The sequence below is a fragment of the Mus musculus genome, chromosome 7 (assembly GCF_000001635.26).
Source record: "Mus musculus strain C57BL/6J chromosome 7, GRCm38.p6 C57BL/6J".
Lineage (NCBI taxonomy): Eukaryota > Metazoa > Chordata > Mammalia > Rodentia > Muridae > Mus > Mus musculus.
Genome location: NC_000073.6, coordinates 105,501,867 through 105,523,609, shown reverse-complemented (window position 1 = coordinate 105,523,609; position 21,743 = coordinate 105,501,867). Strand labels below are relative to the sequence as shown.

The 21,743-nt window shown below is 43.9% G+C and overlaps 1 long non-coding RNA gene across 2 annotated transcripts in view; it reads right to left on the bottom strand.

The window, feature by feature from the left end:
• Positions 1-970: 970 nt before the first annotated feature.
• The window catches only part of Gm36847, a 39,841-nt gene continuing 19,068 nt past the window's right edge, over positions 971-21,743 (bottom strand). The window contains exons 1-3 of one of the 2 annotated variants that reach the window (XR_378394.3): positions 9,583-9,715; positions 7,301-7,371; positions 971-2,185 (exon numbers count right to left, since the gene is read on the bottom strand). This is a non-coding gene — a long non-coding RNA (predicted gene, 36847). Of the gene's footprint in view, positions 2,186-7,300; positions 7,372-9,582; positions 9,716-21,743 lie in introns of those variants that run through there. The other variant, XR_378395.4, reaches the window with a different exon arrangement.

The window sequence follows — 21,743 nt, the reverse complement described above, 5'->3', positions numbered from 1 at the left end:
GAGATGGCTCAGCCATTAAAGGCTAGGCTCATAACCCAAACTACCCCTCCTTATTTATCTATCTATCTATCTATCTATCTATCTATCTATCTATCTATCTATCCATCTATTTATTTATTTATTTACTTCATATCCCGATCATAGACCTGCTCTCTTCCCAGTCCACCCCTGAAACAGTCCCTCCCCCTTTCCCTCTCCTCTGAGTAGGAGAAGGTTCCCCCTCCTCCCAGTTACCAACCCATCCTTGTACCTCAAGTCACTGTAGGGCTAGGCACATCCTCTCCCACTGAGGTCTGACAAGGCAGCCCAGTTAGGGGAAAAGGATCCACTAGCAAGCAACAGATTCAGGGACAGCCCCTGCTCCATTTGTTGGGAGATTAGCATGAAGACCAAGCTGCATATCTGCTAAATATGTGTGTGGGGGCCTAGGTTCAGTACATGTATGCTCTTTGGTTAGTGGTTCAGTCTCTGGGAGTCCCCAAAAGTCCAGCTTAGTTGACTGTTGGTCTTCTTGTGGAGTCCCTGTCCTCTCTGGATCCCTCAATGTTTCCCCAATTTTTCAACAATAAATCTTTTTAAAATTAAACTTCATTTTTGGCTTTATGTGTGTGTGCCTGGTGTCTCTGTGGAGATCAGAGAGGCTATTGCATCCTCTGGAACTGGAGTTACAGATGTGGACCACCACCGGGGGGGCTGGAAATCAAATCTTGGTCCTTAAAAGAGCAATGAATGCTCTTAACTGCTGAACCATGTTTTCAAATGTGTGTGTGTGTGTGTGTGTGTGTGTGTGTTGGTGTGTGTAGAACTGAATGTAATATTTAATTCAATATATATTGAATATATAGGCTATATTAAAGAATTGTATATAAATGTATGTACATATATAATTATCTATATCTATATAATTATATATATTTTAAAGAATTAACTGCAAGAAAGATTCTAAAAAAGAAATGGGAATTAAGCAGAAATGTTTCCTGGTGTTTATCTTGGAGGCCAGCTACTCTTTCCTGCTCAGGACTGGCTAAGAAGTGACCAGTCTTCTGTCTTTCTTTTACCTGCCCCCTGCCCCTGTTTACCCTAGACAGGGTCTCATGCAGTCCAGGCTAACCTCCAACTCTAAATAGCGGAGGCTCGCCTTGCAGGCCTGATCTTCCTACCTCCATATAATCAGTCAGTGCTGGGATTAAAGGTATGTACCACCACAAAGGCAGCTTTCTCAACTTTTCCTCTAGGCGCCACTGCTCTTTGGAAGCTGGAATCAAGTTTCTGGAAGGATCTAGCCTGGCCCAGGTCTCAGCTTAGCCCAGATTCTGTTAGTGTGAGAGTGGATGGAGTCCTGAGTGAGTGTGAGCGTGTCCACAGCCATGTCAAGGATCCCAGTGCTTCAAATCCTTCCGCGGTCCATGTGCAGGTGTTGACAGCACGTGCAGAAAATGCTGATGGACTGGATGCTTCCTTCTCGCCGTGGGATGTCTACAGCCAGAGACTAACCCCATGCCACGGTTAGCTAAACCTGTGTCCCAGATTCAACTGTTTAAAATGCACATTCTGAGTTTCTGGGCTACGGCGGCTGGTCTGTCTCCATCAAAGTGCATGGTCCATCTAACTTCAGCTTTTCTGTCTGTGTGTCTGTGTGTCTGTCCTTTCTTCATTCCTTTATTGTCTGAGTCGGATCAGTCCCAAAGCCATGCAGATGGAGGCCCATCAGTTTCCCCACCTGACATAGGGCATGCTTACATTTCAAGTGTCAGAGGGAAGCCTCCCTGGGGCCCTCTGCAGCCTGTATCTCATCACCTCTAACATGCACGGTTTGCTACTAAACACGTTTGTACACTTTGCCATTCTAATCCACTCACTCCTGAGCTTAGGGTAAAAGCCTGTCTGTATCTGCCTCATTCTCCCCATTCCCTGAGCTCAGCTGCTTGGCTGGCCCACTGTCAACATTTAGTGAATATTTGTTGCAAGAGTGGTTAGTTATAAAACATGATTTAGAATGAAATTAGCAGAGGAATCCAGACCATACAACCACATGTCAAATAGGCTTTTCTGGACCCAAATAGATTGCCTGGGATAAAGATGACCCTGATGCTTATGGATTCAGTACGCAGCATCAAGTCTGTTGCTGATGTTCAGTGGTGGAGTGCTTGCCTAGCATGTGCAAGTCTCTGGCTTCTAGTCTCAGCTGAAAAAGAGAGAAAGAGAGAAGAAAATGAATTAATAAATAAACAAAGTTAGAAACCAAGAAAGGAAAGAAGGAAGGAACCAACCTACCATAAAGGTAGAATCAGGATGACTGGGAAACAATATATTCTATATACATTGGTCATCAAAGCAAAAACAACCTTTGATCTTCTTGTACTATGCACCAAGGATTTTCCATATGGATAAAGGGGGTTGGGGGAGACAGAGAGACAGAGACAGAGAGACAGAAACAGAGACAGGCAGGCATTGTGTGTGTGTGTGTGTGTGTGTGAGAGAGAGAGAGAGAGAGAGAGAGAGAGAGAGAGAGCACCAAACAAAATCCTCAAACAAATAATTAAAATAAACCCAGGAACATAAAACATCCATTGACTCTCTGTAATGGCAAAATGTTTCCAAACTCTATCTCAAAAAGAAAAATGTAAAAGTCAAAACCAAAAGAACCCCTAACCCCAAGCTGGGTGGTGGTGGTGCACACCTTTAATCCCAGTACTTGGGAGGCAGAGGCAGGTGGATCTCTGTGAGTTCAAAACTTGTCTGGTCTACAGAGGGAGTTCCAGGACAGCCAACAGTACACAGAGAAATCCTGTCTTGAAAAACAAAATCAATCAAACGAACAAACAACCTCTCTCCCCCCAAAAATCTGTCCCCAAAACTGACTTTAAAAGACTTTACCCAAGCACTCAGAATCAGGCCAAGCACAGAAAGTCAGACAGCTCACAAGCAGCAAGTCAGGAAAGGGATCTAAGCTGATAATTAAAGCCAGGGAGAGGTCAGCCAGGGCCAAAAGGCCAGAAAGGTTTTATGGGGAGATGGCATGTGGGCTAATTTTCAAACACGTAGACTTAAAGGTTGCCCATTTGGGGACATTCCTTTCTCACTTCCCTCTCACCAACTAGTCTTCTAGGACTTTGTGGGGCTTATGAGGCCCGAAGCTGACTCCTTTCTTAGTTTCTCTCAACCTTATTCGTCCATAATGAAAGAAGCTGCACTCCTGGCAGTCAGCCATGAGCCAGGTCAGGGAGCTGGTGAAAGAGCCCGACTTAGCCAGCCAGGTCCCTATTCACTTCCTTCATTTCCACAGCTGCCTTCGAGCTCAGAGTCATTCCCAGGCTCGCTCTCTCTCTCTCTCTCAATCTCTCTCTCTCTCTCTCTCTCTCTCTCTCTCTCTCTCTCTCTCTCTCTCTCTCCTTCTGCCTTGATCTGTCTCTGTCCCTCTGCCTTGGTCTGTCTCTGTCCCTCTGCCCTTGCCTGTCTCTGTCTGTCTCTGTTTGTCTCTGTCTCTCTGTCTCTCTCTGTCTCTCCTTTTATTAAACCTTAGAATTTTCTGACTTAAAACCTCCTGCTTACTCTTGTTTCTCTATTTCTAACCAGTTCACTCCCCACCCCCAGCGCACTTAAATAACTCAGGAATGTGAGCAAAACTTTCTTCCATTCTTCTGAGCATTGCTCAGAGTGGCATTTCATTTTAAGGTCTTAAAAAATATTGCTTTTAATAAATACCTTAAAATTAAACAAGAGCTGCATACTCGTTGGCATAAGAACAGATAGCATTTTCTGAAGGGTTTTTGTTTTTTTTCCAAGCAGAAGAAAAGAGAAAATAGAAATGATTTAACAATTTATTTCTGCAGATCACAGCGCCCTGCTGACATAAGGGGACTCTGGCCTGGCATTGGCCTTCCAGGGACCTTCTGCCACGTTCCTGGCCTGGGTAGATATAGGCATCTCCGTGGGAGGCCCATCGGAGAGGCCTCTTGCCACCTGACTGCCTCCAGACTGAGCTGTCACGATTCACACCTGAGGCTCTGCCTGCTCTGGCCTCCCACTCAGCTTCCTTTCTGGTCTGAGGTTCGTGACTCACCCTGAGCTGTGTGCAGCCACGCGTGGAGGCCATTCTTAAGCTTTTCTTCCATCACCCACGCACGATGGATGACATCCATATGCACACACATCTCAAAGGCTAAACCCAATTTTATCTAAACCCAGGAAGAATTTCTGCAGGAACCGAAGCCAATGGTAAAAATAACGATGTCATCTCAACAAGATACAATAATCTGAAGCTGGCAAGACCATGGCTGAGTTTGCAATCTGCCCATTCCTGCTCCTGCTAGCTATGCATGAAGCATAGCCCCAAAGAACCACTTTCTGAGTACATGTATTGTCCCCCAAATTAGTGAAGGTGAAATTGCTACCCAAAGAACTTTAATAGTGGGACCCCACATGTGTGTATCTCCCTGTGTGTTTTAAAATATTTATTATTATATTTATTTATACGTGTGATTTCAAGCATATGTACATGTATAGGGTATAGCTGGTATATGTGTGTATGTGTTATGGTGCACATGTACAGGTCAGAGGACAACTTCTAGTAGTTAATTCCATGTGTGTGGGTTCTGGAGGTAGAACTCAAGCCTTCAGGTTTGGCAGTTAGTCACTGAGCCATCTTACCAGTCCTATATGTTTCATTTGAGACTTATTCTGTATCCCAGGTCTTCTTGGAACTCACTATGTAGACCAGGTTGGTCTTGAACTCATGATGAGGATACTCATGCCTCACCTGCATGAATCCTGGAGTTAAAGGTCTTTGCCACAACACCCAGCTCGTGCATATTCTTTTTTTTTTTTTTTTTTTAAAGATTTATTTATTTATTATATGCAAGTACACTGTAGCTGTCTTCAGACACACCAGAAGAGGGAGTCAGATCTTGTTACGGATGGTTGTGAGCCACCATGTGGTTGCTGGGATTTGAACTCTGGACCTTTGGAAGAGCAGTCGGGCGCTCCTACCCACTGAGCCATCGCACCAGCCCTCGTGCATATTCTTAACTGCAGTAAACATGCTATATTGTATGTTTGTTTACTTTTCTATTTTTTCATCACATTTTAAGAAATTAAACACTATGTCCCTGAGTGTCCAGCACAGCAGTGGATTTTGATCAACAAATATATGAATGCATGGCTGGCAAACCATTTTGCCTAGGAATCCTGTGTGTCCCTTGTTCTGACTCCTTTATTGCCGGCATCTGTATGGGTCACTGGTGTACCCAGCCTCTAGCAACTTGCAAATCAGTTTCTTAAACTCAGCTTGCCTTTTGTTCAGCCTGTATAGCTGATCTCTCATGCCAGTTCTGACATTTTGGTCTTAGTTTCTGGGCCTCTTTAATTAGCTTGCTTTGTCTTTTTGTGGGTCAGTTTTGAGATGTTCCCAACAACTTTATTTATGTAGTTTTGCTGCTGCGCATGTACAGTCCCAGCCCTGGGCAGCTGAGAGGGACATGATGAGCTTGGGGCCTACCTGAGCTACATAGTGAAATGCTGTCAAAACTCAAACTAAAGCAAACAAGTGAACCTAAAGGAATTATTTTTTACAGTGCGAGTTTTCCTTAAGCTGTCCCAGAATCTCCTAGAAGGGGCGGCCAGATGTGCATCATTGACAGATGTTTGGCTTCACCCATTATCATCCAGAGCAGAAAGTACAGGCCTGCATACAGAAGCAGTTCAGCTCATTTCCAATATTTCTTATGCTTTTTTGTTTTGTTTTAAGATTTATTTATTTTTATTTCATGTGCATGGATGTCTTGCCTGCCTTCATGTCTGTGTACCACATGTGTGCATTGCTCTCAGAGACTGCAGAAGGGTGTCAGATTCCTTGGAACTGGAGTTACGTACTTGTGAACTGCCATGTGTGTGCTAGGAATCAACCCTGGGTCCTGTGGAAGAGCAGGAAGTGCTGCGAACACTGAGCCATCTCTCCAGCCCCTTTCCATTGATAACCATGCAAGGGCTGGGGTGAAGGCTCAGTGAGTAATGCGCTTTCTGTATGCGTGTGAGGACCTGGGTTTGGATCCTTGGCTTCCAAGTTAAGAGCAGTGATGTGCAGGACTGGGTGAAGGGATGTGTGGGACACACACACACACACACACACACACACACACACACACACACACACACCGAGAACAAAACCCCACATAGTCTAAAACCTGAGTCTTCCATGGGGAGGTAAGTTCAATTTTATCCACTGTCTGTTCTCCAAACCTAACCTGAGACTAATGTACAGTACCGCTCAGTAACTTCACTATGAATGAATGAAAGAAATGTGTGGTTACCCTGTTGTGCCTTTGGTTAACAAAGGGTGGTTTTGTTTCTCCGACCTGAATCCTCACCCTGGAGGCTCTATTTATTAATATGTATGAAAGGCAAAAAATAGGCTTTGGGGCAGTTGGTGATGAAAACAATGGTTAATGTTTAAAAGAGTTCCTTGGCGGGCGTCTTCTGTTCAGTTAAGAGCAGGAAGGCCAAGCATGGACCAAAATAGAGGGAAAAGGTGGCTCAGGGTTGGGGTGGGAATGGGACGTCCAGACACAGTTGTTTTTTTTTTTTCTTCTATCTGACTCTAATCGCTCTCATAAGTCACACGTACTTCTGACCCTGTGCTATAGCCCCAGAGGATTTGAGGTCAAAGTGGAGGCTGGTCTGTTTATCTGTGACTAAACTGGGAGGATTAGTGTCACAGGATTAGATGCATTCTGGAGAGTCATTGCTAATCTCTGTTAACACAAGCAGTCTGGGCAGGGGTAGGTGGTGCCGGCCTCCTGGGACGAAATCTCTGTGTTTACACCAATTAGATCAGTAGAGCCTATACCTCCAGAGGCCTGGACACAGCTGTGTCCTGTTTGTACCAAGGGTCTGGGGACAAGTCAGGAGTCAGAGTCCTGGAGCCTTCAACTTCTTGGGGGACCAGAAGGAATTGTAGAGCAGCTAGATGCGTGGTCTGAAGGGACCGTCTAGCTCATCACACTTGCTGGACCTTAATGAAAGATCTGCAGCCACCAAGTCCCATGTGATAGATAGGTATCAGGTCCCTACAGGAATGAGGATGGATCAAAACTGTTGAAAGTTTTAACACCTTAACATTGATAATTGGTTTTATGTTATCTTAAACAAAACTGTATCGATCATAAAACAAGTCAATAAATCATCAAGGAAGGTCAATAAAGCTTCATTTATCTCTTCAATGCTTTTCTACAAAAACTGAATTCATTAAAAAGGTGTCTTCTGTTCTATTTGGGTGTTTCTGCTTTGATGACGCCATGTGTACCTTTTTATGGATCCCGTGAAGAAACTCTTCTCTGACATTGCATCTGAGGAAGGGTCTCTGTCACTGGAGACCTGAGGGGAAATCAGAGAGGTCCAAGTGAGGGGCCCTGGCTGTGAGGGAAACCGAGGGAGGAACACCGGTCATTGAGGGGACTGTGTAAAGTACCTGGTTAACACAAGGCTTGAGGCAGCCCCCTAAGAAGTCCCCAGTCATTGAGGAGACTGAGGTCTGGGTGACCATGCTGAAGGTGGGCACCGGGCTAATGAGGAGCCTGGGCAAGATGCTCTGCTCTTTGAGGACTTAGGACAGGTCTCTGACTACTGAGGGTCCAAGGAAGAGGTCTTTTTCTAGTGGGATGGAGAAGGCTTGCAGGAGGCATTATCACCAAGGTCTGAGGGAACCCCTTATGATACCTCCCAAATCACTGTAGACAGAGCTCAGATTATCTCAGAATCTGAGAAAACATTCTACTGAGTGACATCCCCAGGGTTGCCTCAAATTCCTGCGTGTAGCCAATGGTCCTGAGTACTGAGGACAATTCTTGGGTCACTGAGTTAGGGACACTGGCAAAAGTGTGGGAACTTTGCCTCTGAGAAGGTTGGAGAAAGGCTCCAGCCACATCAGTGGTACAGATGTTAAAAGCTAAGCAAATGTCATTATTTTCTCAAATTCCCTTTCCATCTATATCATTACGAAACACCCCTTATCTTTCTGAACTGTATGGAGAACTGTTGAGACATGATTCGGGGTCTTTATTAGTGGGAAATCTAAACAAGGAAACTTCCGTTCATTTTGAGCTCCCTTTGGTGTGTGAGGACTTCCTGGTACAGGGTCCAATCGTGGGGTTTAAGGGCAGGATGAAACCATTGATCCTAAATCCACCCTAATTCATTCTCCAGCCTGCCCTGCAGGTGTTCCAATCACCAGCAGATGGCACTGCAGCGCCACACTTGGAGAGACATCTGGCTGAGGTCCCGAGGTGGGGCCCAGGTGCAAGCAGGTGAGGTGTGGGAGAGAGAGAAATTAACTGTCCCCCAGCAGACTCCCTGGAGGCAGGAAGGGATCAGGTTTGATGGCAAATCCCAAAGCACAGGCCACCCAGAGGCCAAAGCCTGCCATGACCAACAACTTAGTTGCAAAGGCAGTGTGGTTCATTTGCACCTTCAGTTGTTCATCAAGTGCATGTTTGAATTTTGATAGAATCAGTGATGAGGCCTAATGACACAAGGGTGGGTTGTTCACACGAGGAGTTCAGAGAGGTTATGCGACCATGCAACTTGGCTTTCCTTCACTGGGTTTCCTGTCTTCAAGCTGTCTCTTTGCAGGTCACCCTCCACAGGGCTACCTGAGTGAGATTTTGAAAATCCTTCCCTAACCCCCCCCCCCATATTACCACACCCCTTACTGTGTACTTCATGTTTGCACACAAAATTCTGGGACACACCGGCTTTGTCTCCCTCAGCCTTTCCTGTCCCCATTTAACGATCAGCCTGACAGAGATCCTGGCAGGCAACGGTGATAATCTTTCTTCCTGGTGACACATGCTCTCCATGGAAACCTTCACATACGGATTCTTCTGCCTCATCTATACCCGCTTGTCATCCAGACAAATTACACTGAGCTTTAACTTAAATATGGTTCCCACATGGTGGCTTTGCATAAGTCACCCTCAGCATCTTTCCTTAAAAGGTTTATTTTTTGTGTTTGAGTGTTCTACCTGCATGCATGTATGTGCACCATGTATGTGCCTGGTGCCTGCAGAGGCAAGAAGAGGGTCTTGACTCTCCTGGGCTGCAGACAGTTTTGAGATGCCATAACCTGGGTCCCTTGCAAGTGTAGCCAGTGGCTTGTTGGTTTATTTGTTTTTGAGCCAGGGTCTCTTTATGTCGGGATGTCCTTGAATTTACGATGTAGATCAGTCAGGCCTCTGCCTGCCAAGTGCTGTAATTAAAGACATATGCCACCATGCCCATCTGTAGTCAGTGTTCTTAATGATTGAGTCATCTCTCTGTTTTCTTTTAAAATTACTGTTGTTGTTTTTAGTGTGCTAGTGTGCGTGTGTGCATGTGCATGTGTGTGCATGTGTGCATGTGTGCATGTGCCAGAAGACATCTTGTGGAGTCAGGCCTCTTGTCTGCCTTCACGTGGGTTCCAGGAATCAGACTCCACTTGTCAGGTTTACATAGCAAGTGCTTTACTGACTGAGTCATCCCACTGCCTCCTTTAGCATGTTCCTTTGATACCACTTATCATAATTATAACTACGTATTTCTCATACTCACTGGTGTAGTGTCAGCTCTTCTACTGGATTTTCAGTTCCTTGAGGCGACTGGGTGCTGCTCCTTAAGAGGTTTCATTACAGCTGTGCTACGACAACAGTGATACTGAGCATAGAGGGCTGTTGCTATGACAACAGTGATACTGAGCATAGAGGGCTGTTGGAAGGAAATAGGATCAGCCTAGGTGGCCACCAGTCGATGACTGGACAATGAGAATAAAAACATGGTGCATATACAAAATGGAATTTCATCCCTCCATGAAGAAAAATGGCATTATGAGAATTTCAGAAAGCGGGTGAAGTTGGATTATTATTATTAATCATCATCGTTGTATTATGAACCTGTGGTGACCCAGGCTCATATTCTTTCATATGAGATCTCAGCTCTTACATATGTTTAGTATGAAGTGAATGCATGTAGAGAAGAGAACTCTGTAAATGGGAAGGGGTGATGAGGTAGGGTGTTAAGGGCGAGAGATAGAGATGGTTCAGCTAATGCATGTGACAGGAAAGCAAAAGGGGAAAGACTGGTTTCATAATGGGGATGGAGGCAGGAAGATGGAGAAGAGGAGGTGCCAACCAAATTATGTATGAAATGCAGAAATCTACTACCTTTTAAACCTATAAAAAATAAAATAAGACGAGGCTGGAGAGAAAGCTCAGAGGATAAGAGCACTAGCTGCTCTTGCAGAAAACCTAGGTTAGGTTCCGCATGGCAGCTCACGACCATCTGCAACTTCAGTTCCAAGGAATCTGATATCTTCTACTGGCCTGTATGGGCACCAGGCACACATGTGACACACAGACATATACACAGGCAAACATTCATACACATAACATAAAAATAAATAAAATCCCCAAGATAAAAAAATAGAGATTAAATATCTTTTAAAGTGGGATAGTATTCTGTCATTAAAATGGATGAGAAGAGGAAAGGAATGCCACCCTCCATGAAATCCTATCTGTGACCTGCTGACAGAAAGACTGGGTAGGCGGAAGACTGACAGGCTGATGCCTCTGCAAATCCCATAGCCACCAGGCACAAGTGTCAGGCACAGGGAAAACCAGTCCCTTACAGTCTGAATGACATTTCCTGGGGATGAACTTACGCTGATTACTGAGTGGTATCTACCTCGTGGTTTTGTCAGTGATTCAGAAGGCAACACTGGAGAACTGTCGACAAGATTTAAAACAGAGATTTGTGGATATATCCCGAGAAGTGTCCCAGAGATGGACTGTGCCACATTTCATGCATGTTTACCAGAAGCATCCCCACACAGAAGATATTCCTGAGGACTAGGTTGGCTGAATGACTCTCTGAGTGATACCATGTTATCCTGGGTACCATTCTCCTGTGAGTTCTAGACGGTTCCCTGTACCATACACAGTAACCAGGACTCAGTACACAGTAATGAGCACTCTCAGGGTTAGTAGTCTTCATGAGCTGATGTAACCATACGTTTGGCTACTTTATTGTTTGTTTTTTTTCCCCCTCTAATGCCCTTCTCCCCTACTCCAGCCTTGTTCTTTCCGACCCCCCAACACTAGATAGGAAAGAAAGAAGGTTAGGGGTGGGGAGCGGGGCATGGAACTTGTTAGACTACTTAGTGCTGAGTAGGGGCATCGAGTTCATTGGGGGGGAAAGTTTGATCTTTCTCATCAGGATATCTCCAACAGGCAACCAGCAACCAGCAACAGCAGCATCAAGGGCAGCAGCAATAGGGGGAGCAGCAGTTGCCCCCTTTCTTGGGGCTCTGGCATTTACATACCCCCTGAAGAGTCCCCAGAATTCCAAACATAAACTATCTTCAGCTGGCAAAATTACATCCCTGCCAGAGAATGAGACCTGGGATTAAAACGAAAACCATATTCACATAGTATTTCTCTCTCTCTCTCTCTCTGTGTTTTTAAAGAGACCAAAAAATTCTACTACAGGCTGAGAACCCAAAGCGTATGAAGAAGGGCAAAAGATAGGGAAATTCCACCCTCCAGTCAATTCACTATGTTTTGTGAATAACTGAACTGAACCTTCCAGCATCTTTGGAGACTGTGTGCAAAGTTCTTTTTACTTTTATTCATTTCTGGCTTCATCCATGAGCTAACTCCCTGCAAGGCTGAATATGTTGAAATGAATGTCTTAGTTACTCTTCTATTGCTGGGAGAAGACTCAATGATGAAGATGACTTATAAAAGAGTTTATTTGGGCTCATGGTTCCAGAAGGTTAAAATCAAAGACCATCACGAAGGGCAGCATGACAGCAGGCCAGCAGGCATGACACAAGAACAGTAGCTATAGCTCCTCACACCATGTTCCATGAGGAGAGAGAGAGAGAGAGAGAGAGAGAGAGAGAGAGAGAGAGAGAGAGAAGCCCCCTTGCCAGTGACACACTTTCTCCAACAAGGCCACATCTTCTAAACCTTCCCAAGCAGTTCCACCAACTCAGGATCAAGCATACAAACACATGAGCCTATGGGGCCCTTCTCATCCAAGCTACCACATGTTCCCTGGGCAAAAAAGTGAAGATGAGTTAGCTACTGATATCTATGTGCATGATGCTCATTTCAATTGGCTGAAAAAAAAACAAAAAACAAAAAAGTGAGCCTGGAAGATCTGTGTGGGGGACAAGGTGTGTCTGATGCATCAATCTTTACCCCAACAGAGTAGGGAATGAGCTGGCAGTAGGATCAAAGGAAGCCAGTTAGGTTTGTTCTCAAGGATGGAGTTCTGCAGGCTAATCTTTCTTGGTTACAAACGTCAAGTTGCCAGTTAGCAGGGACAAACTTTCAGTCCATATTATGGAATCATATTTTAATGGAAATCACCAATTAACTGGTACTAGCCAGAATTTTCATTACATTAAATGTCCAGTATTCCTGAAAGGGATATATAGCTATTCTGGATTTGGCTTCTCTATTTCTGTAAGCACTAACATCTGTGAAGTTACTAAATGCTCTCTTTCCCTCTCCCTCTCCCTCTCCCTCTCCCTCTCCCTCTCCCTCTCCCTCCCCCTCCCCCTCCCCCTCCCCCTCCCCCCTCCCTCTCCTCCTCCCCCTCCCCCTCCCCCTCCCCCTCCCCCTCCCCCTCCCCCTCCCCCTCTCCCTCTCCCTCTTCCTCTCCCTCTCCGTCTCCCTTCCCTCCACCTCTTTCTTTGAGACAGAGCAGTATGCAGCCCAGGCTGGTCTCCCAGTGAGTATGCAACAATGTGTGATCCTCTTATCTCTATTTCCTCAGTGCTGGGGTTACAGGAGTGTACCATCTTACCCAGGTTTTAACATTTTAACTAATCAGTTAATTTTTGGTAGGGTTTTGCTGTACAGCCTATACTTCTATAGCTCATGTAGTACAGACTGTCCTTGAACTCATGACAATCCTCCTGCCTTGGTTTCCTCAATGCTGGGATTAGAGGTGTAAGCAACCAAGCCTGGCTATGTATTGTATATAACCATACACACTGTATGTCTTCTCAGTTATCTAATGTTGCATAACAAGTCAGTCTGAGACTTAGTAGTTTAAAATGACAACCATGTATTTTCGTACATGAGTCTGTAAGCCATCTGGATGGTCAGCTGGGAACCTAGGATGGCCTTACTTATGTCTGGTTGTTGTATGTCTAAAGGCAGCAGTGACGTGGGATCCTGGACCATGTGTCTGTCCTTATGCAGTAGGCTAATCTGGAGTGGTTTATTGTGTCGGGCCAGGAAGACTGAAAAGCTAAGGCCCAGATATGGCACATTCCATTTCTGCTGTATTTGATGACGAGAGCTAAAAGAAAAGTGTAGACTGAGTAGGTGAGGAAAGATCCCACGACCTTGGGCAGGACTGTCCCACCTTGCCAGCTGCAATGGTTTAGATAGGAGATGTTTTTCAGGCTCCTGTGTTAAAGCCTGGTGCCCAGTTGGTGGATCTAATCTTTACAGGTGACTGGATTATGAAGGCTCCTACATCTTTAATGGATAAATTCACCATTGGATTTCTAAAATTGACGCCATTATTGAAAGGTGGTAAGAGATAGGGCCTGGTTGGAGCAAACAGGCCACAGGGACCATGCTTTTGAAGGGAATACTGTCCTTGTCTGTTCCTGTTTCATGGTTGCCACAAGTGAGCAGCCTTGTTCTTCAAGCTCCCTCACACTGGTCCAGAAGCAAAAGAATCCAGTGACTATAGACTGAGATCGTGTCAATAGTGAGCTAACAACAGCCCTTCCTCCTTTAAATCATTCACGTGTCCCTTAAAATAATGAAAGACAGATTCTGCAAGATGTGGCCAGGATTATTATATTTATCTTTCTCTTTCTTCTAGGCAATAGCTGGCTAGACCTGAGCTAAGGCCACTGGTCAGATTTTGTTGCTCTTCGTCTCTCAAGAAATCCTATTAAGAGACAATAACTATTACCATTCTTTAGTAGATTTTGCTGGATTGGGATGCCTATTTTCCAACCATGCACTTCTTCCTCCCCTCCCCCTCCCCTCCCCTCTCCCTTCCTCTTTTCCTTCCCTCCCTCTTTCCCTTTTATTTGCTGTATAACTTTCCTTCTTTCTTTTAAAAATTTATTCTTTCCTTAATTTTTCTCTTCTTTTGACAGAGTTTTTCTATGTGGCTTTGGCTGACTCAGAACCCACTCTGTAGCTCAGGTTGGCCTTGAACTCACTGTAATTTTTCTTGTCCCAGTTTCCAGGGTGCTAGAATTACAGGGGAGAGCCTGCACACAGAGACCATCATTCACTTTGTTGGTAAGTAGCCTCATGAAGTCTAGTTTTAGGGCAAACAGAATGGATCAGGTGTGCAGGGGGAGCTAGGAGAGCAGGAGGCTCTAGAGGATCAGAGGGAGAAACCCAGCTAGCTTTTCTCTAGTTCAAAGGGTTTCCTGTGCCCCTGATTTTGTGCAATGGTCTATTTGATACTAAGTTCATGAGATGGTGGAGATATACTAACCAGATCTGCTCAGGAGACAATAATGTGGTTTTATAAGGAACACTTATTGGTGAGCTCATTTTAGACAGAACCTGCTAAGTCAAGGATTTCTGGGTAGGTAAAATACTGCAGGAGAAAGGAAAACATACACTGATTACTCCAAGTAGGGGCTGGGTGGTAAGGAAGACAAAAGGAAGGAAGAAACCGGCCACAGCAGAGTAGAGTCTGTGGTGTAACACTTCCCATGACCAAGCTTTCAAATAGAAAGACTACACATTTTTGTTCATTTTCTGTTTTTGTGACAGTCTCATACTAAGCTGGCTTCAAACCCACTGTGCACCTGAAGATGACCGTTAGTCCCTGATCTTCTTGCCTGTATCAGCTGTGTGGTGCTGAGACTGTGGACATATGCCACCCTCTCTGGCTAAGCGTCTGTTTCTTTATAAAAATTGATGAAATGGTGGTGCTTGACGACAAGATTGGTCAAGGAATTAAGGTCTCAGTGTGGGAACATTAAGTGGGTGTGTGCTGTAAGTGTATCAGAGTATGGGAAACTCTGGACTTGTAATCAGGATATTTAAGACCCAGACACTATTTTGTGGTCATTTTGAACACCTACCTTTCCCACATCCTCTTTAGAGATTAATGTCCTCAAGTTTATGAAAAGACACAAAAGCATTCCTCTCGTCTCACAGAAGCAGGATGGGATGATACCGTTAGGGGCAGTGAGAAGGAGAGACCCTCGCCCTCACATAGCAGAACCTGACTCTTGCTGGCTTGAGTTGAGAGATTCAACACTTCTGAATGGGGGCTGCTCTGCATAGAACCCCACCTAGAAGCAATGGCGGTCCTTCCTAAAAACCTCGCAGATCATTATGATACCTAATGATCTACGCTGAAGGTTAAAACTCCTTGAGAGCTCTTTGTGTGGCTTATGTATAGCAAACTTAGCTTGATTTGAAAGTTTTGATCTGGTTTTGTCTTAAGCACACGCCTTCTTCCTATGTTCAATGATTCAAAATCCCCATAAATTATCCAGTAATATAATTCATAAAAATACTTCTTTTGGTAGAAAAACAAGTAGTCCAAAATATGTTTTCCTCCCTCCTTCCTCCTTCACTATCGGTTACCTTTTTAAACAATGTAAATCCCTGACTTTCTTTTTTTTTTAATTTAAAGATTTATTTATTTTTGTTTTATTTGTTTTATTTTATCTTATGTTTTGTGTGTGGTTGTTCTGCCTGTCTGTCTGTCTGTGCACCATGTGATAATGTAGAAACCACGGAAGCCAGAAAAAGGCATCGAATCCCTTGGGAATGGAGTTGTGAGCCACCAAGTGGGTTCTGAGAACTGAATGTGGGTCCTCTGTAAGAGCAGCAAGTTCTCTTAACTGCTGAGCCATCTTTCCAGTTCCTCCCCAATTTTCAAAGTCACATGGCTAATGCTGAAGCACTTAGGCATGGCCCTCTCCTAACACCAAGTGCCTCTGTCCTTTTCCTAGTCACTCAACTTGCTAAGTTTGCTTCCCTCGTGCTCATAGGAAAATTCTTTTCTGCAGTGTAAGTCAACAACCTTAGCTGCACTCCAGTAAAGGCCCTGAGGCTGAGAGGGAGATGTTGCAGCTTGCATAGCTGCCAATGACCAGTAACAGTGACTTTGCTGTCCTTGACTCTGTCCTCTGTCATGGTGCCCTGTTGCTATGAGTATTGCTCCTGTTCTTTGCCTTCTCACCACAAGGCGGTCTAGGTTGTAGCCTGCTTAATGGATTTCTTCAGAGAACCAGAAAATGTTTGGAGCAGATCTTTCTCGTTTTTCCAATGTGCTCTCTCTCCCCAGTATCTCTGGTGCTACGGACTGCCTGAGGGTCATATGTAGTTCTCCTCACGAGGAGTTGATCCCATTTTAGAAAGGTGATCTGGCCAGTGTCAAAGAGGAGCCAATAAAGCAATCTAGCTTAGATGTTCTTGTCACCTTTCACAGAGCTGGCACCCACAGGACCTTAGGCACACAGCTTTTCATTCTCATGGACTTCTTTGGAAGTTTGCTGCATTAGAACTCACTGCTTTCCTTGGGGAAAACCTACCTACAGGAAGGAATCTCACACCTACTACTCTGTCCCAAATGTGAATGTGTCATTTTGAGGTAGGAGCCTTAGGACTTTAACTAGTTAAGGTGATGCTCACTGTCCCACAGGTCTTAGGAACTGTATATACATGGGTGGGGTGGGGTGGGATGGGGTGGGGTGAGGTGGGGTGGGTGGGTTGGGATGGGGTGGAGTACAAAGAGCATCCAGGTCTGTAGTTCATTGCACATTTAGATTTTCCTTTTTGCTATTATGTGTTTTGCAATTATTATTTGGGTTTCCTTTTTGCTGTTCTTACATGTGTGAGCGTGAATTGAGTCAGTTTGTTTGATTAATAGAATTGCATCTTAGCTGAAGCTCTGCTCCCAGGAATAGACGTTACCTCCAGAGAGTACAATCTGTGCTCATATTGAAAGGGATATATTTCCTCAATTAGAAGGACATCTTGCCTTTTCCCAACGTTAGCAAGGACCATTATCAGGGAGATGTCTGGTTTCCTTCCTGCTCTGCCTGGGATTCCATTGAAATGATGAATAAGGCACATTATCCTTTAATAACTTCCCCCTTTGTTAATTCAGGAAAGACTACAGACTCAGTTAGCTGTTTGAGCAGTTTGAGCTCTTTTGGGAGCTCGGCTGGCTGTGAATATTCGGTTACAGTAAATCCACCTTCACCCAAGTGAACCGAGATAGTTTCTGCTCATTGCAATCAATCTATCAATCTCCAGAAGATTGGTGGGTTCTTCAAACAAAGCTCTAAACACTGAACCTCAGAGTGATGTGGGTGTCACCCCCAGGCTGTAGCATAGAGCGAAATGCTGAAGACTGGGTAGAGCCGCCAAGGAGGCCTACAACATTTGCAAGGTCTCCAGTTTACTGAGAAGAAGAGGAGAAAGAGGAAGAGGAAAGGAAGAAGGGAGGAGGAGGCAGCTGAGGAGGAGGAGGAAGAAGAAGAGAAGGAAGGAAGGAAGGAAGGAAGGAAGGAAGGAGGGAAGGGAAGGGAAGGGAAGGGAAGGGAAGGGAAGGGAAGGGAAGGGAAGGGAAGGGAAGGGAAGGGAAGGGAAGGGAAGGGAAGGGAAGGGAAGGGAAGGGAAGGGAAGGGAAGGGAAGGGAAGGGAAGGGAAGGGAAGGGAAGGGAAGGGAAAAGGAAAAAAAAAATCATCCTTGACCAGAGTCTATTGTAATTAAGATTTGGGACGATATGAGTAAATATGAGAAAAATGGCTGGCATGACTTTGTAAAAGGAAGTTTCCAGAAAAAACCAACCAACCAACCAACCAAACAAACAAAAACCAAAAACCGTACTGAGTTCAACATTGTAGATGGATGGTTGATGGACTGTGGAGAACTGGAATCAGACTGAGTTATCTTTAGTCTGTGTCATACCCATCTATTACCAAGCTCACCATGACTTAAAATCCTTGAGACTTTCAGGTAAATCCCTTAGGAATGTATAAACAGACTTCTATCTTCCACCAATCCAAAGGCTAAGATTGACGTTAGATAATATCTGAGGTTTATAACAAAGATTTTTTTCTTTGCTTTGCTATAACTCATCTGATATTCCCAGTTTGTCAAAGTTGATATTTCCAGTATTTGAAAAAAGCTTTGATTCATAACTTTCTTTGTTCTGTTACTATAAAAACTTCTTAAAACTACTTCCACATTGGAACATGGTATTTGGGGTAACCTGAATCTGTGTTCCCAGGCCATGGTCATTCATATTTGGCTCTAGAATAAACTATTTTTATTCTTTTGATGTGAAAGCTGTGGATATTTTGTGTGTCCATACGTTTTTATAAAATATATCTCTTTTGGTTGAGGTTAATTAAACCTTAGCACAGTAATAGGCTAATCTAGCAGAGGTTCAGACTTTCTGAGTGGGAGTTTTGGGTTAATTCCATTACTTACCTTCTGCAGGAACTGGATAAAAGGATTCTAAGTGCCATAAAAAGATGGCTTAAGGGCACTGGCTACTCTTCTAGAGGATCTGGGTCAAATTCCCAGCACCCACATGATGGCTCACAATTGTCTGTAACTCCAGTCTCAGGGGATCTGATAACCTCTTTGGTCTCTGAGAGCACCAGAAAAATACACAGTGCACAAACACACCAGCAGGTAAAGCAAGCATGCATACAAAGCAATGGAATGGATTATAGAACATATGAAGAAAGGAAAGATCGCCCCATTCCTGCTCCTCCTTTGTAGACTGAATCCTACTATGCTGTTCCACTTGTTTTTGAATTCACGATGTAATCCAGGTAGAGCTCCAAACAGAGATCATCCTGTCATCTTGTGAGTGCAGGATTGTAGGTATACCTGTTTGTGGTGGTTTGAATAGGAATGGCCCCCATAGACACATGTGTTTGAATGCTTGGCCATTAAATGGCTTGGCTACTAATAATAGTACTATTAGAAAGTGTGACCTTGTTAGATAAAACATGTCACTGTAGAGGGCTTTGAGGTCATATATATGCTCAAGGTATGCCAGTGTGGTACACAGTTCCATTCTGCTCCCTGCAGATTAAGATGTGGAACTCTTGGCTTCTCCAGTACCACCTCTGCCTGGATGCTACTATGCTTCATGACGTGATGATTATGGACTAAAGCTCTGAAACTATAAACCAGCCCTCATTCAATGTTTTCCACTATAAGAGCTGCTGTAGTTATGGTCTTTTCACAACAATAAAACCCTAACTAAGACACTGTCCTTCCACCCCACTGCAAAGATTTTACTTAAAGTTAATAAAAAGTTTCTTATCTCATTGCCACTGGATGTTTTAAGTAATTAAAAAAATGAATTGTACTTTACTTATGGAGGGAGCACATGCATACCATGTTGTAATGTGTGGACAGCTTGTGGGAACCTGTTTTTTCCTTCCACTTTGTGGGTTCTGTGGATCAGATCAGACTGTTAGGCTCATACTTTTATCCGCTGACCTATCTTCTTGGTCTTAGCACCAAAGTTTTAATTAATAAATTAGAGGCAGGGTCTTGTTATGTATTCCAGATTGGCTTTGAACTCATGATCTTCCTGTCTCAACCTTTTGAGTGTTAAGATTACAGGCATGCATTACCAAACATGGTATAGGAGTTACTTTTATTTTTGCTGTCACTAATTTGTCTGACAGGAACAATATAGGGGAGGAAGGGTCTATTTGGCATACACTGCCATTAGATAGAGTCCATAATAGTGGGCAGGGCAGCAGAAGTGGGAGATAGCTGCTCACCCAGCATCTGCTATTGGGAAATAAGGAGTGGACAGGAAGTGAGGCTGTGTTATAATACCCCAAGGCCCAACCCTAGTAACCTACTTTTTAAGAGTGGATATGTCTCCTAAAGATTCTTCAACCTTTCTAAATAGCATTACCAGCTGGGACCAAGAATTCAAACACATCTTAAACCATACTGTATGGCTCGCCCTTCTATGAATTGCTGCCAGATAATCCCCCATTATCTTTGGTCTCATGTAGCCCAACCTGATAGAAATTGTGTGTTTACAGAGGATGCCATTGGACACCTGACTCTCCTGCCTCCACTTCCTATGTGCTAGGATTACAGCCTTGCATCACCATGCCCAGTTTCTTTCTTGTGTTCTTAGCTGGCCCTATTTTTGTTTTATTTATTTTTGCATTAAAATCTTGTTTTAAGATTTATTTATTTTCACATTGTGAGTGTATGCATTTCTGCATGTATGTCTGGTACCCTCAAAAGCTAGAAGAGGCCACTGGATCCCCTGGAACTGGAGTTACAGTTGGTTAGGAGCTGCCATGTGGGTGCTGTGAACAAAACCTGGACCTCTGCAAAAATAGCAAATGCTCTTAACCACTGAGGGCAACCATCAGGAGTCAATTGTCCCCTTCTACCAATTGAACTCACTTTGCAACAAGTGTATCTATCTACTAAGCCACCTTGACAGCCCTAATGTGCCTTTATAATATAGGATATAAAAATGCACATATCCATCCCTTACTGTTGTTTATCGTATGAATTATTAAGCACTTGGTTTTTGGTTTGTTTCCAGAGCTGGGGATTCAGCTGGAGAATTGTAGCCTATTTTAGGCAAGTTCCCTACCACTGAGGTACATCGAGAGCTCAGTTTTTATTTCTTAGTTTTGAAATAGGATCTTGCTACATTGCCCAGGCTGGCCTTGAACTTCCAATTCTCTTGCCTCAGTCCCCCAAGTACCCGGGATGTGCCATCAAACCCAGCCTGTTAAGCACTTTAAAAAGTAGATAATGTGAGTCAGGTATGGTGACACATGTCTTTAATTCCAGTCTTCTTTTCCAGAGGTAGAGGCATGTGGATCTCTGTGAGTTTGAGGTCAGCATGCTCTGCACAGGGAGTTTCAGGCCAGCCAAGAGCTTCACTTTGAGACCTTATCTCCAAATAAAAACAAAACAACAAAAAACTGGGTAGGGTGACTGAAGATAGAGTTTTATTTAATTCTACAAAGTTAAAATTGAAAACAAATAGCCACACACAGCTACTGGGTATTATATTAGACAGTTTAGAGCTAAAGAAACTCTTGGGTGAATTTATAAAAATGGGTCACACTGCATCAACTTGATGGATTGTATCTGCCAGTGTGCAATAGCTGACTCTCTGTATTCTTGAGTTTTACATCTGCAGAGCTAGCCAACTGTTGAGAGAAAATATTTAGAAAAAAAGTCACAGGAAGTTCCATGAATTTGAAAATATAAAATAAAAACTTGAATGGCCATGCACTTAGCTGAGAATTCTACTGACTGCATTTGAATGAAGTGATGTGTGTGCTTATCCTGCTGTAGCTTCTTGTGATTTCAGTCTCTCTCCAGCACTCCTCTGAACAATTTATCTAGTGATTCATTCTTACTCATGAACTATGAGGGTTGAGTCTCTATATTGACATTTTCTTCTTATTCGTCTCTAAACCGTACTGCATAGCAACCGTTTACATAGTGTTTAGATTGTGTCATATTATAAAAAAAAATCTCGAGGTGGTTTAAAGTATACAGAAAGATGTCTGTAAATCTGCACACCTTTATATAGGAGACTCAAGAGTCAGAAGACTTTGATATCCCTAGACATAAGAGAGGCTGGGAGAGAATCTTGGAACTTTTGTCTCCTGGATCTGGATGAACTCCTATATAATGGCTGTGTTCTTGTCTGAGGACTTTGGGCAAGGCAG